The following is a 16,481-nucleotide window of genomic DNA, read 5'->3' as shown; positions in this document are numbered from 1 at the left end:
AGCCGGGCACAGGTTCCTAAGTGAAATGGTACAATGAAAGTTGAACAAGGTCGGGATAGCTCAGCGCAAGGCCCTGAGTTTCAGCACAGCACTTGCAGGATGAGGACAGGAGGGAAGGAAGGAAAGAGGGAGGGAGAGGGCGAGAGCGCATTCATTCTTCAGGATCCAGAGAAACAGTGGTTGTGCGGTTCTAAACCTCCGGAGTCTTGGTGATCCGTATCAATCAGTGTCACTAATTTAAAAAACAAAAAACCAAAACAAAAAACAAACAAAACAAAACAAAAAACCCAACTAGTCCCTTGGTCCACCTGTGGTTGAATTTGCGAAGAATCTTGTCAGCTCCTCCTTATCTGAGGTCTGGTCTGTGGCTCTGCGTGCCCCCGGGTTAGCATGCGGTGGCAGTGGCGGAGGGCTGTCGCCAGGCTTCGGATCCATCCTTGGCTTCTTGCCAAGCTCAGGGCTCCGCCACAGATGCGGGGCGCGGCGGTAGAAGATGGGCGGGGGAGGGTGCCCTGGGGCTGCTGGTGGGCGGGCCTCTCAGCGGCTCCTCCCCCGAGGCCGCCTCCGCGTGCTCCCGCCACCCCCGCGGCCGCCTCCGCCACCGCACCGAGCAGTCTGGCCGCCGCCGCCAAACTTTCCCCGGAGCTGGCGCGGGTGAGTCGTAGCGCAGCGCGGGCAGGGGCGGGAACCCGGTGGCGGGCGACAGGAGGAGAGTGAGGATGCGCTCAGGCCCAGCTCTGAGCTCCGCGCCCCCGTAGGGCGGTGGGGACATCCCGCAGGTGGCCGCACGAGGTGGGCGCGCCGGATGCTCTGGCGGCCTGGGCAGGGTAGCGGAGCTGTGGCTGCTACGCCCGTAAGCGCAAACACCTGTGGCTTCCCGGAGCTGGGGCCGGGCTCACCGGTTAGAGTCCGCCTCCCGATTTCTGGGCCAGGGGGCCGCCTCAGCGGCTCCCCGAGATTCCTCAGGGTTTGGCTTTGATGCTAACCGTGGACACAGACTCTGGGTTGAGGTGCGATCTCCGTGCCAAGCTCTGGACATCCACTATCTCAAATCCTTCTGAATCTCCGAGACCCAGGTATTACTAGTATACCCACTTTACAGAGGAGGAAACTGAGGCTTGGGGAGGGAAAGTTGTCTCTTAGAGAAGAGCCTTGAGACTGGATTGGATGAATCCAAGCTTCTTAGCTAGGTGGAACCCAAACCAGGTGTCTGGGTATGAGAAGCGTCTGAGCCAGCGCTCCCTCCTTTCCTAGCCGGCTTTAACGTCGTTTCCTGGCCGAACCAGAAGACTTGATACTGTGGCCAGGGTGTGTTCTGATGGCAGAGAAGATCCTTGAGGGCTGCCTTTTCCGAGAGAGCGTTAGGGGAATACCAAATTCTGCAATTTACGCCGTGTTGCTCTGAAAGTTAGAGTCTTGAATCAGAGCACAACTGGTCTTTACAGAAGCCACCTTTAAGGCGCTTGCTTGCCTGGGCGATGGAGACACAGGGTTGTTCCAGGCAGGGTGGCTCTCCTCCGACAGGGGGCTCCCACCTCCAGACGGAATGGAGCTGAGGGAACTGGAAGATCCCCAGGCTGACTGCTCTGAGAGCGCGTTCTGTTATTGGGGGGTGGGGGTGGGAAGGAGGAAGGGCAGGACCCTGAACCAGGGGTGAAGTGTTTTACTGGAATAAAAAGGAGAAAGTAGGTGGAGATCCGACACTCTTGGGGGCCTGAAGGTCACCCGCAATCCTTGGAGACAGAGAAAAAGCCCCCCCCCCCGCCATGGTTATGAGATGGTTAGGGATTAACATAGTTTATACAGCAGCCATGCAAGGTACCGTTATTGAGCGACAGGTGGACACTCAGAGAGGTTCAATAGATTGTCTAGAGTCGGCCAGCTGGTCCGTGGTGGAGTGGATTGAGTACCAACCAATCTTGCCTGTATCTTAGATTATCAGTGAAACTCAAGAGGCAGATGGAACCTCAGGTCCTTCTGTGCTGTGGCTCGCAGCGGTGGAGACAAACAATAGAGGGATGCTAGGCAACAGGGTCCGCAGCATCCCTGCTTCTGCCTCCGATGGGTCTCTGGGTGGGTTGCTGTCATTGAGTAGCTTCCTAGGAATCCCTGCTCCGCCCATGTTGATACTCTGCTGTATCTCAGGACTTGCTGGACCTTCCATCAGGGCCACCTAGCTGCCCCCAGAACCTTGCTCCTGGTGGAGGACAGGGTTTGACTGATGCTGTTTTGAAATATGTCAAAGACCTGCAAAACCTGGGTATTCCCCATCTCTGATTTCAGAGCTGTGCTACCTGCCACGATCCTAGCACCCCTCCCCCAACACTGGGCAGTTGTGGCCTGCACGGGGTCCCCAGCCCTGAGCTGAGGGTTGTGGGGAGGCATTTGTGTGTGAACTTCTCTCCTGCCTACACTCCTTTCTATAGTCAAGGAACGCCTGGCAGAAGCACCGAGGCTTTTCCTCAGTACCAAGGCATGGCGGATAGGTTGAAGGTACATTTCTGGGTCCGGTCATCATGCTGTCTCTTATGCGCCATTGACAAGTTTCTATGCCTATATCTGTTTCCCCATGATTTGATTGGAGATGTTCATGGTTCCTTTATCCCTGCACGGGGGGGGGGGGTATCGGGAGAATTAACCGTGTCACATTGATACAGCACTGCAAAGATACCTTGTAATTCACCAAAGTGCCATGGTACATGCAGCAGTTGTCACTGTGACACTGACAGACCCAGCAAGGCAAGCCTCTGAGCTCCTGGACATTGTGCACCCCTTGCTGTGTTGGTTTTGTTCTGTGATGCTTGGAATCCACCTGGGGAGCCTTGTTCATGCTAGACAAATACTCGGCCACTGAGCTACATCTCCAGCCCCAAGCCTCATGGCTTTCTCAGCTGTAAAAATGGGGCAGATCTAGTTAGATGTTGTATATGGTAAAAAGGTCCTTCTTGTAGCCTCTAATTCTAACAGGTAGAGGACTCCTCAGCCAGCCACCTCGGGGCCAGGCCCCAGGGATGCTCCAGACATTGCTGTCATTCTCACTGCCACCCAGATCTGTCTCCTTCCGCTGGCAGGCTCAGCTCTGTGCTCCTGTGTGGTATGGATCCGGGACAGTTTTCAAACACACGTTTTCTAAACGGAAGTGGTCAGACTGGGGTGAGCTTGGGGAGTCTTGGGTTGGAGGGCCGAGAAGTTGTTTCCTGCCTCTCAGCCTGGATTTGAACTGTGTGGTCATTGCTTGGGTTCTCCAAGGAAGAGGCACAAGTTGACAGTCACGGGGTTAAAGGGCATGTGTGAGGTCTATCGGTCTATTACGCAAGATCTGGCCATAGCTGTCCCAACAGAGGACACCAGCTACTGCCTCTGGGCGCGTGCGGCTGGCTGTGGGGATACCACATGCCTTCCGAGCAAGGAGAAAGCATAAAGAGTTCTGCAGGCTCTCCCTCCCAGGGAAGCATACTCAAGGTTGAAACTCATTTCCGTCCCTGAGTCCTGAATAACCGTGGACTCCAGTATCCTCATCTGTGAAATGGCCATGAATCATCCTTACCAGTGTCTGTTTCTCAAGATTAACTCAGATAGGCAGGCAAAGAAAGGACGGGAAGAGTGGGGGGAGCGGCTTGAGCGTATAAATGGCAAAGAATTACATGCAATTGTAAATAACTCTCATTAGCATTCAGGCTGGGCATTAGCTGTAACTGCTCCTGATCCAAGACGCTTTATCTGAAAGCCGTACCTGGCAGAGGATCATTCAAGCCCCAGTCACCCGCTGCCCTCTCTTTCACAGTGATGCGGAGCATTGCTGAGTCTCGGGATGTAATTATAACAAAGCTTCTGCATCTTACTTATAAGTGACTCACTTCTGCCATTAATGGTGGCAGAGGACTCAGCCACACACTCTTAGGGGACAATGCTCCTGATGCTGCTCAGGGCGGGGTGGGGAGTGGGGTGCCTCGCCTTTTGAGTGCATTCATCAACCCCTTGGTAATTCTCCAATGATCCTGCAGGAGGATCACATGGACCGAAGAAGCTAACAGCTCTCACTTGCTTTCATGGCAAGGGCCTTTGCACCTTGTTTCAGCTAGAAGAATGTGTTAGCAACCACTGTGTCGTTAAAGAGGATGGAGTGGGAGAGGAGGATGAAGGCAACTCCGGGGATGAGTTGAAAGTGTAGCCACTGGAGTCCACTGGAGTTGAGTTTGGATGTGGGGTCTGCCAGTTCATCTGTGAGGTGTGGATGGGTTCCCAACTAGAGGATGACTCTGTAGAGCAGGGACTGTGTCTTTCTTACGAAAGGCAGTTATGGATGCCTAATGGAGAACTGAGCCTTGGCTTTTTCTTCTGTGGAATGGAGCTGGATAGCACACACCTCCCCTAGCGTTTGCTGTGAGAACTAATTGATGAAATGTTAGGATCAGAGTAAAGGACTCAGTGATGCCTTTGGAGACAGAGACAGACAGTGGAAGGATACTGTTGTCCTGTCTAGGAAATAGAATGTTATTCTCTTACCCACAGTCTACAAAGAAGCAATAGTACAAGCCAGAAGAATGCCCTGTAGTTAGACAACACTCTACAAGAGTGTTTTAGTATTTGTTTCCTCCTAACAGGGAGGCAGGAATACCTGTTCTTACTTTCAGGGGAGGAAAGTAAGGTTCAAAAGAATTGATGGAACAGTGTGGATGCTTCTAGCGATTTCTACAAACAAGATAAATACACACCAGAGTCTAAAAGCAGTGTGAGATGGAACCTCAGGTCCTTCTGTGCTGTGGCTGGCAGTGGTGGAGTCAAACAACAGAGGGATGCTAGGCAGCAGGGTCCCCAGTATCCCTGCTTCTGCCTCCGATGGGTCTCTGGGTGGGTTGCTGTCATTGAGTTGCTTCCTACAGGAATCCCTGCTTCTCCCATGTTGATACCCTGCTGTGAGTCAGGGCTTTCTAGACCTTCCATCCAAGGCTACCTAGGTCTCCCCAGATCACTGCCCCTGATGGAAGACCAGAGTTTACTGAGTTTAGAGTTTACTCTGATTTCCAAGTCCCCGTTGTTATTGTCAAGCTCCTTGTTGCCCTCTAGAGGGTGGAATGTGTAGTGTTAAGTCTTTCATGAACATTGTAACTCTTTTCATTGTAGGGTTTCTGTAACGATTTTGTTAGAGCTCTGTAACTATTTTAAGAGAATAAATTCATAATAATTTATCTCCTCTCTGTCTCTGTTTCTGTCCCTCTCCGTCTCTGTCCATGTCTATCTGTCCATCTGTCTGTCTCTGTCTCTCCCTCCTTCCCTCTCCCCTCCCCCCTCTCTCTGATTTTATATATATATATATATATATATATATATATATATATATATATATATATATATATATGTATTTAAAACAGGGTTTCTTTATGTAGTTCTGCCTGTCCTGTAACTCACTCTATAGACCAGACTGGTCTCAACTCAGTAATCTACCTGCCTCTGCCTCCTAAGTACTGGGATTAAAGGCATATGTCTCCATCAGCTAGGCTCTTAATTTTCTTTTGATGAATACATCTTTTGTTAGACATGTTCCCAGGTACTTGATAGCTTGAGGCTGCTGTATCTGTTAGACGTTTATATCTTTTAAATTAAAGTTCTGTTGGTTTCTTGTTATTCCAGGAAGCACATTTGCATTTTGCAAAATTGATTTTGCAACCAGAGATATTGGCTACCCCTCTTACTAATTAAACACTGTCTTAGTAGATTCGTTAGAAAGCATGGTGTGTACAGTGATCGGAGATACAATGAGCAACTCCATCCCTTTCTAATTCTCCTGTTCGTCCTAAGTCCTCAGTATGATGAATTAAAGAGTCCTGTGGGCACTGAGCCTTTTGCGAGGCCTGTGTAGGAGCTGTTCTAATTTGCAGGTTAAGTATGGTTTGACTCTAGGTTTGTGGTAAATCACTGTCAGGCTAAAGAAGTCCCTTACATTCCCAATGTCTGGTTTTCTGGGGTTTTCTTTTCTTCTTAGTCATAAATGGAAGTAGACTTTTACAGATGCTTTTCCTAGGTCAGCCTGACCATGCGATCTTTCTCCCCCGCCATTTTAACTTGATAAATGACCCCAATTTTTGCTTCTTTGGCATAAACCTACCTCTCATTATCCTGCAGCATCTCGACGGCTGATCTTTTACCATCAGACGGTAATGCAAGTTCACGGGTGAAATGCCTGGTGATTTACATAGTCAAGCTTATTTATCAGACTTTGGATGGGTTTCACCTTCTTCTGTGCAGGAAGCAGTTGCTGAAGCAGGGAGCTGTTCTTCCTCCGGTCTTTGCCGGAGGTCACCGGTGGGGCCACATTGGGTGGACACACACGTGGAGGGTGGGGAAGAAAGCCAGCTCAGCCAAATCCCAGAAGAACTTACTAACATTGAGAGGCTCCGACTGCCTAGCGCAGAAACGGACAGAGGCTGCCAACCATCCATCCTGAGTGGCATGGGGTGAGCCCAGCCACACACATTGCATGAGGTGTCTGCCAACGCAGGACCCCCAGAGGGAGGAGACTCAGTCACGAGTGAAACCCGATGCTTGTGGGCTGCAGTTGGGTCTCCTCCTGAGCTTGCTCCTGCTGCTGTGGGCTGGTGATTCATCACTCCCTAGGACAGCCAGAGACCCAGGTACTTGACTTCCTCCACATCCATCCTCTTCCAGCTGGTGGCAGGGGCTCTCCTCTCATGCTAGTTTCTGCAGGACCTTTGACCTAATACTGTATCTCTTCCTGACATCATTCCCACCTCCTCTCTCACTCTTCTGGGTAGATCTGGCTGAGTTTCTCAGCTAGAATCTTTCCTTGGTCCTCTTTGCTGGATGTGCCAGGCTCTGTACTGATTTGGATCGTCTTTCTTAGTCACTATAATGACACTATGGGTGGTCACTACCTACTTCTTCCAGATGAGGGAAAGCAAGGGTGCTAGTTAATTATCATCATTGGTTTTGTGTTTCAGAGTGAAACGGTTGGCTTCTTGCCTCTTCGTTCTGTCTCCAGAATCTTCCTTCCTCCCTTGTCTCTTCCCGTTCTTGCTTCCTGTATCAGAGCTGGATGGCTTTGTCTCTGGAGGCCCAGCGACAAGTGGAATGCCACGCAGCTGTAGGAACACCAGCAGCATGAGTCACAACTGACATTGGCCGCAGGCTACTGGGCTGGGCTGGGCTGTTCTGCTTTGTCCCACTGGCTTGAGTAGTCAGTAGAGGCAGGAGACGAGGTGGCTTCAAAGAGCTTAACCAAGGAACTGTTGCTTTGGGCATCAGGGCAAAGGTGTGTGTGTGTGTGTGTGTGTGTGTGTGTGTGTAGTTGTTTTACCTGTAAGCCTGGTGGGTATGAGAAGGGTGTGGTTTTTCAAGGAGAAAGCACAACACAGAATCTGAACTTGGAACCATCCTCAGTGACCCTTAAGGTCAAGGTAGAGAAGAGGTCAGGCAAAACAAAAAACAAAAAACAAAAAACAAAAAAAAAACCTCATACTCGTTTCAGCAAGCCTGGTGGCCATTGCTGGCTGGAAACAGGCAGACAGGTGGACTAGCAGGCAGAAAGAGGCCTTCTGAGGTCTATGTAGGTACCGAGGAGGTACGGAGGAGAGGGACTGAGCTGCAGACTTGAGGGCTATTTGTATAGCGTGTATTTTATAGCTACCAAATGTATTTTATAACTACCAAATGCCTACCCAGGTGCATTTTATAGCTACCAAATGTATTTTAAGCTCCCAGATGCCTGCCTTTCTAGGCAATTTCCATGTAGTCTCTTGATTTAGCTGGGCTTCTTTCATTTGCTCGCTGGCTTTTCTCTGTTCTTGAAGAGGCTCACTGATCCTCATTAAGGAAATGCACACTGTTGTCCCTTGCACAGAGTTATAGCCGGGCCACACATATGAACTCAGGGCTTTGAATAAGACTTGTCCCTGGGGGTCTCACTCACCGTGGTTTTTGCAGTCCCAGGGACCTCTCTCTGGGCTCTCTGGGTAACTTGGCTTCAGCCTCCCTGGAGAACTGCAGATGGCCCGGCTCTTGCCAGTGTCTCCCAAGGCTCCCTGTATGAATCTAGGGGAAGGATGATCTTGCATTTAAATCAGGCCATTCCTGTTTCTCCCTAAGAATAGGCATATTTGAAGCAGAAAGGGCAAGAGAGACTGTTGCATACACAGATTCAGCTGTACAGTGCCACTTGCCAATCCAGCCAGGGCTCAGGGCTGGGGACACAGGGCTCTGTCTTGGGCCCACCACCTTCCAGATTGTGTCCTGGTCAAATGTCCTGACTTATTTGTAACTTGATGCCCTCCCGGTGTAGTTAGCTGTGTGACAGTACAGTCTTGTGCCATATAATGCTATTTTGAGCAAAGATGGGTTGAAGGGAGGTCAGTATCTCCTAAGATTACCATGAGGCAGAACAGATGTTGTCACCACAGGCAGTGATGTTATAAGATCAATCAGTGGGACATATGCAAGGCCTCAGTTCACATACGTGTTTATGCCTTATATTTTAACAAACATGTTTGAAAGGTAAAATAATTATAATGACAATTAAGCCCAGGTATGATGAGAGCACACGCCCATGAGAGCAGCTGCAGGGAGGTGGGGGAATCAGGAGTGCATGCTCATTGCTGGCTACATAGTGAGTGTGAGGCTAGCCTGGGAGACGTGAGGCTCTGCCTCAAAAACAACACACACACACACACACACACACACACGCACACATGCACACAACCAACAACCTCCGCTAACACATACACAGATACAACCAGCAACCTCACTAACACATATAAATGCACACAAAAACCCACAACCTCCAGTAACGCATACACACACACACAAAGCCAACAACCTCCACTAACACACACACAACCTCCACACAAAACAACACGCAAAACAACCAACAACCTCCACTAACACACATATACACAAAACCAACAACCTCTACTAAAATACACACCCACAACAATTTCCACTAATACACATATGCACACACACACATGTACACACACACACACAGCTAGTAAAATGGCTCAGTGGGTAAGAGTGTTAGTTGTTCTTGCAGAAGACCTGAGTTCAATCCTCAGCAGTCACATGGTGGCTCACCACCACCTGTAACTCCAGTTCAATGGGATCTGATGCTCTCTTGTCCCCATGGTTACTAGGCAAGAACATAGTGCACAGACTACATGCATGCACAACCATACACATAAAATAAATACTTCTTAAGTATTATGACCATTCTTACAGAGGCGTCATGTACAATGTTCCCGAAGTCTCTGGCAGTGAATAGAACTTTCCCTAGGCTTTACAGGCTCTCAGAGTATTCTCTGCCCTGTAGGATCGATCCCACCATAGGAGCAGCAACAGGTGGCCCAGTTTTCATCTTATTTAATATATTTTGACTGCATCTTTTCTATATCTGGATTTTTTTCATTTATTTATTTATTTATTTTTTTTTCTCCCCTTAAAAAAGTCTTTATGTGTTTTGAAAATTTGCCTATATGGCCATGCCTCCCATGCATGCAGTACTAGAGGAGACCAGAAGAGGTCATCAGAGCCACTGGGACTGGAGTAGCTGATGGTTCTAAGATGCCACGTGAGCCCTGGGAACAGAACCCAGGTGCTCTGCTCTTAGCTGCTGAGCCATCCCATCCCTCCAGCTCCTATTTATGGTATTTGTTTGTTTGCTTGATTGGTTATTAAAGAAGACAAGAGTCTCGCTCTGTAGCCCAGGATAATCTTTCTGTGTAGCTCAGGATGGCCACCTGCCTCAGCTTCCCAGGTGCTGGGATTTCAGGCGTGCAGCCATGTTAGCTTAGACATGTCTAGATGTCTGAACGCTCACTGTGTGTTGCTGGCGCTTGTGGTATACTCACAGGCTGTGCTGACTTGCAGCTGGGGGCAGTGGTTCATGCTATACAGCCTAGGTATGTGGCAGCCTCTGCCAGTCTGCTGTGTTTGTGTGGCAATGGAATGGCACGTGTCTCATAATGAATCATGTCACATCCCTGTCCCTTGGTGATGCCTGACAATTTACTGCCAGCATCGTTTATGAGTATTAAATGAGTCATGAAGCTTGAGAGAATTAATATTTGAAAAGCATCGACAACAGGGGCATAAGTGTATTAAATAAGCTGATTAATAAGCAGCTGCCTGGACCCCCCCCCCTCCAGGAAGTCAGCTATCGGTTTATTGGATTGTCAGTTTGCAATGGTTTGGCCCTGTTCCTGAATGTCAGGGCCTGTGTGGCCCTTTCTGAGTGACATTAGTGTTTTCTGTGGAGAAGCAGCTCAGAGTCCATAAGTTGTTGAGCACCACTGGTGTTTGCCAAGGTTTCCTAGGTAAGGCACGCTAGAGCCTAGGGACAGGTGGGTTTGGTGGCCATCACTGGGACTTCTGGGTCTTTTCCTGGACCTGTTTGGCTGCAATTATGTCTGTTCATACTGGTGTGCAAAGAGACCAGACAGAGAGCATCGGGTCCCCTAGAACTGAATGGCTATGAATTCACAAGTGGGTGCTGGAAATCCTCTGGAAGAGCAGCAAGTATTCTTAACCACTGAGGTCACCTCTTCAGGCTCCTGGGCTCCAAACTTTGGCTTCCAGGGAAGCATTTTAATCTCCCTGGCCTCAGTTTCCTTATCTGGAAAAGGGGTAAAATGGTGATACCCATCTTATAGCCTTATTGAGAGCCCAGTGTCCCAGACCCCAGCTGGCTCCTCCTTAGGGATGACTGTCTTGCTCCAACCTGTGACCTGACCAGTCTCTCTTTGGTTATCTGCACAGCTCCCAGCAACCTATAGTATGGGAACAGTATTTGCTGGTATCCCTTCACCTGCAATGACTTTGTTAGCAGCTGGCACCTAGTAGGTGCACAATAAAAACCTATCCAATGCAAGCTAACAGGTAGCTGTGTAGCCCACCACGATGTCTCTGTTTAATGCAGGGCCTCTCAGACTGTGAAGTTGAATGGCCTAGGAAACCCTGGCTGGAGGCAAACCCTTTTCACGATTGCTTCAGGAGCTTGATAAATATTTGTCGGTAATTTATCGATTGATTCTCACAGCACCTGGCACCGGGCTTGACTGAGGCCTTCCATTAGTAAGTCAGGAACATGAGATAGACGATGTTTCCTCCCTCGCCTCTCCTGTAGGGGGCTGGGTGCACAGGAGGCTTTGCCCAGCTAAAGCTCTGTCCAACTGGAGGAAGATAAAAGGCAAGGCAGCTGGAGAACAAAATGTCACCGTGATTGCCAATCAGCGGGGCCGAGAGTGAGTGGCTGGAAGGCAGAACTGGCTGGGTTCCTGCCCAGGTGCAGCAGTGCTGGGCACTGGCCAGACAGCCCCTCCTTCTTGGGGGAGAGCCTGGCAACCTATGCACTGCCCTGTTTGCACATTTCCGTTTCGATCCATGTGAGTGTGAGCGTGTGTCTGTGTATTGAGTTGTATGGAAAGTAAATGGGAGAAATGGCTGGCTCAGCAAGGGTGGGGAGGCACGTCAGTCCAAGGTGTTGGGTGCTGACTAATTACCTGTGTAAGCAGAGGATTGAAGATGCAGGGTCACCATCCCACTGACAGGCCAGGAAATGAGCCCTGGGCACTTCTCTTCCTTAGGTCATCCTGTTTGCTCAACCACTTGGGGAGGTGAGCGTTCGTGCACCCACGGAGGCTGGAGGTGGTGGCTGACACATCAGAGGCATGGGCAGACATGGGAAAACTTCTGTGGAGATCCAGGCAAGGGGAGACAGCCACCGAGAGAAGGAGGCAGGACAGCTGTTAGGAGTCAGTGAGGGAACACTGGGCAGGTGGCATGCTGGGGCAAGGGCAAGCGGCCATTGTTAGGGGTGGTGCTGAAGCCGTGTTCTTGGCTAAGTTCACTGTGTTTGGCTCTTTTCTTCATGGGGTGGGGACTCAGTTTGGTTTTGCACTTAGGGTAGACTAGACACAACCTCATAGGCAGAGCCTCTGCAGGGGATTCACAGTTCTGCAGGCATGGTGCCACTTGCCCACTTCGGGGAGCTAGGAATGGGGCTCTATCTGCTGGAGCATGCTCAGTGAGTGGAGTCTGCAGGGCAGCAGTGGGGCCTGGACACACAGGGGCTGGGGCCCTTAGGAGATAGGGTAGTTGCCATAGGTGACAGGTGGCTGCATCCCACTGATCGCTAAGCCCATCCCCTGCATCCTCCCTGCCTCAGCTTTAGCATAGCTTTCCACTTCCCTTCACTGGACCCTGTCACCTTCCCCGGTGCCTCCCAAAGCCCATCGTTACTACCGGAGATTGTTCCAGGGTAGAGTCTGACCATGTCACCTCCTGTTCCAAACCCAGTGATGACATCTAGTGCCCTTACAAGGAATGAGCCCTAGGCTGAAGCAAGAAAGATGACGCTGATGAATGTGCTGGCAGGTGATGAGAGTAAATGGCAGAATCACACGGACAGCATGCACAGTGTCCCCGTTACTTTTTTTTTTTTGTCAACTTGACACAAGCCAGGGTCACCCAGGAAGAGGGAATGCCAATTGAGAAAATGCCTCCATCAGTTTGTCTGTAAGCAAGTCCGTAGGGCATTTTCTTAATTGCTGGTTGATGGGGGAGGGCCCTGGCCGGATGGTCCTGGGTGTTTAAGAAAGCAGTGAGCTATGGGGAGCAAGCCAGTAAACAACGTTTCTTTATGGCTTCTGCTTCAGTTCCTAACTCTAGCTTCCCACCTTGAGTTCTTGCCCTGGTTTCCTCAGTGCTGGACTCCAAGCTGCAAGCTGAAATAAACCCTTTTCTCTTCACCAAGTAGCTTATGGTGGTAGTGTTTTATCACAGCGATAGAAACCTACCTAGGACAGAAATCACAGACAGCAGAGCGTCCTGGCCACACTGTGGCTTCCAGGCCCACTCTGACCAGGCTGCTTGGTAACTGCACAGAAGAAAGTAAGTGACCTGGCTCTGCTAGGCCTCTTCACCTCAGGGAGCTGGATGTGTGGCAGGGGCTCTACCGTCTACACTGCCAGCCTGTACTAGGGATGAGTCGCAGTCATATCTGGCCACATGATTATATGTACTCACGTAGACACAGACATGCCTCTCCTGCTTCCCAGCTCTAGGACTCAAGCTAGCTGTGCCTTCCTCTAGGAAGCCCACCCTGATCACCCACAGCCTGGGCTACGATCTTCCCTGGCCTCACAGCAGCCCCCCCCTTGGACCTATGTCTATCACACTGTATTTCTCACCGTCGCCATCATTCTTCCTCGGGTGTGAGCAGTCTGAGGACACAGGTGGTGACTGGCTCCTTATTATACTTTTACATCCATCACAGTGCAGGAAATACAGAGATACTCAGGAGACTGCTGAATGAATGAATGAGCGAGTGAATGACTGAAGGAGTGAGGTGAGCTGTGCTAGTTAAGGTTGAGAGACTAGAAGGGTGTATGCCCTTCAGAGGGCGGTGACCTGGGAACTTAGCAGGAAGTAATGAAAAGGAACCTGGTGGGACAGGCTGGGATGCTCTGTGTAGAGAGATGAGTGCGGCTGTGATAGGGTGGGTGTGATGAAAGTGGGAGGGACTGAGGGGGGAGTCCTGTACTTCTGCCTGATTCCATGGACCTTGCTGAATGCCTCTGTCACACAGTGGATTCGTTATGAGGTAATGGGAAGAACCAGCTTGCCTACACAGCCAGACTCTAGTGTTTCAGAGGTGGAAACTGGAGGAACTCTTGTTTGGTTGGTTTTCTCCTAAAAAGATCTTCTTATGCACAGACAAAATATGCTTGCTTATCCCCTTACACTTCTCCTCTCCACAGAGGGCTGCAGGCACAGGGTGTGCAATGCATGCTGATGTGGAGTGTGAGAAGCTGTCTCTCAGTTCCCGAAGGAGTAAAGATTATATAGTTTCCCATTCAGATGAACTTGCTCCTTCCACCTGCTTCCTCTATGGAGGCTTCGGAGGAAGTAGTTAGATGCCTACACAGGCCTTTTGATGGGCACCTGCACAGGAGACTTCCCTCTGAAGTTCTAGGGACCAAACAGAATCCGGCTTGTCTAAAAGCAATAGGGAAGACAGTGCCTGGGTCAGCAGCTGAGGCTCACGAAGGTTGAATAGGAGTTGGAGGCTGTTTGTGGGTATCCGGAAATTCTGTGCCTCAAGGACACTGTACAGCTATGGCCTGCTATCCTGATCGGAAACAAGGTAGATAACTAAGAGGGACACAGGGAGAGGACGATACAAAGGGAAACTCAGAGTGAGCGACTCGCTCAGCAGCTGCACACAGCTACTGTGTAGCCAAGCCACAGCTTGAACTGGGATCTTCTGGCTCCCTTCTACTGTGTCACAAAGCCACTTGGAGTGTGATGCCACCTGCCTGGTACAGGCCTAGGAATGGCCACATTTAACCGGTTCTTGCAGGTCTTCATGTAGAAAGTCAGGCTGATTTTGGCCATTTAACCCTCTCCTAACAGTGAAACATGGGCGTTTGCAGAGGCTGTGTGTGTGTGTGTGTGTGTGTACCCCGTGCCCTGAGCTCCAGGCTGGGCACATGGTTCTGGGGAAACCTGATGTTGGCTGTTTCCTGATATCTCTGTAGGGGAAAAGCCTGAACTGACAGGAAAGCCCAAAACTGAGCTTTGTGTGGAAGTGCTTTGGGGCGAATCAAAGACCCAGAGAACAGGTTCAGGACTGACACTGGACTGGCCTGCTCCTCTGGTGTCAAAAGGTAAGGATGACCTCAGTGGCTAGTCCCATGCTTCTCAGTGATTGGCTGGAGAGAAATCCCTGCAGAAGTCAGTTTTTTTTTTCTTTTGTTTTGTTTTGTTTCTGAATGTGCCCTGCCCCTTTTATCTCAGATGCAGAGCTGTGCCCCACGGACTCTGAATGCCACTCTGAGAACACTTGTTTTCAAGTTGAGCATCTCTACATCCGTGCTTCCTGGGGAAATTACCCTCATTAGGCTTGCCAGCATCACCTGACCCGAGGCGGGGGTGATAATGGTGTGTGCAGAGCATCTGCTGGGAGTTGGGCAGGATGCTGCACGTTTGAGTGTCGCCTCATCCACCCTCTGAGGAACCTTGTGAGGTTGGGATTGCTGTTATCTGCATCTTTGCGATGAGCTGGGAGCCGAAAGAGTTGGATCGTCAGTGTGTGTCACCTCGAGGCCCCTGCCTGTGCTGCTGTTGGGAGCCATAGAACCTTTGGGAGTTGAGGCCTGAGAAGAGGATGTTAGGCCATCCGGGACATGTCCTTGAAGAGATAGTGGGACCTGAAGCCCCTTCCTCCCCTCCCCCACATCCCCTGCTTCTTGCCACTACAAAGACAGTGACCCTGAAGTGACAGTATGTGCCACTGTCATTGCTTATGGTGTTAACACAGGCCCAAAGAAGCAAGGCCAAGTAACCATGAACTAAAACCTCTGTGAGCCAAGGTATCTCTCATTCCCTTTAAGTTGATTGCCTCTGCTCTTTCGTCACAGCGATTGAAAGCTGACTAACACAGAGGGGAACTTCTCCAGGGCACAGCTCCTATTGGTGGCAGCGCTAACTTTGGAGCCCAGGTCTCCTGACCTCTAAGGCCACTCTTGCGTTATCCTTCCCAGGTGTGCTAAGTAAAATTTGGAATTCAAACCACAGGTTCTGTGACTGCTGGCCTGGCACCATTCACTTGCTTGCTTGGTCCACACTGGACAGCCAGATCTCCCCTGCATATGGCTGAACTATATCCTTAGTTTCATGTCTTCCCACTTTCTCTACCTACTCATCCCATGTTCCCATGTGGGTGAGAATTTACAAATATTTTATTGTGATAAAATTTATATGAAATAGGTGAATGTTGTTAAATGGTTTGTGCCTGCACTTCAGTGGTCAGGAGGCTGAAGCAGAAAATCCTGAGTTTGAGGCCAGCCTATGGTAGAGTAGCAAGATGACCCTCCCCTGCTAAAAATGGTAAATGTCATGGGGGTATGCCTTATTTCTCACCAAAGCTGCTTAAAAACCAGTGAAAAGCACACAAAAGTCTCTTGTCTGGTGTCCCTTGCCATGGCATTGCCAGGCGGGCTGCTGATTCTCCCTGCTGGGGTTGGGAATAGCCAAAATCATGCATTTGGCTTGGGTAAGGGCTGGTTGCCCAGATAAGTGGACAAGAGCAAGACCAAACAGTGTTATTACACACGGCAGACCCTGTGGGGAGCTAAGGGTCCATTTACAGTACATCTCTGCAGTAAGGTATTGTTTTCCAAAGCCAGGGCAGGAAAGCAAGATGACCATTGGCTGCCCAGTCCTCTGCTCCTGGCATGCCTCTCCATCACTCTCTATGTGTTTACTGAGCATCCGTTCTGCCTGTCTACTCCTGTGCTGACTCCTGGGCTCCCTGCTGAGATGGGAAGGCTCTACCCAGGCCAGATTCTAACCTGCTGCCATTGCCACCCTGAGACTTCTCTTGTCCCACAGTTCCTGTTGTCCCCTCGATTCTCTAGGCCTGCTACATCTTTTCCTTCCTCTGCGAGTCCTTGATATCCTGTGTCCTCTCC

At 50.2% G+C, this 16,481-nt stretch overlaps 1 protein-coding gene across 3 annotated transcripts in view; it reads left to right on the top strand.

Moving 5' to 3' along the window:
• The first annotated feature begins 617 nt into the window (after nt 1–617).
• The window catches only part of Hrh1 (histamine receptor H1), an 86,999-nt gene continuing 71,135 nt past the window's right edge, over nt 618–16,481 (top strand). Inside the window, exon 1 of one of the 3 annotated variants that reach the window (XM_029478821.2) lies at nt 618–654. The gene's annotated coding sequence lies outside the window, so the exon portion shown is untranslated. Of the gene's footprint in view, nt 655–719; nt 1,077–16,481 lie in introns of those variants that run through there. The other 2 variants (XM_085840152.1, XM_029478820.2) reach the window with 2 other exon arrangements.

This window comes from Mus caroli, unplaced genomic scaffold (genome assembly GCF_978045245.1).
Source record: "Mus caroli unplaced genomic scaffold, Mus_caroli_1 scaffold_7, whole genome shotgun sequence".
Classification (NCBI taxonomy): domain Eukaryota; kingdom Metazoa; phylum Chordata; class Mammalia; order Rodentia; family Muridae; genus Mus; species Mus caroli.
This window is presented reverse-complemented; position numbering and strand designations above follow the sequence as displayed.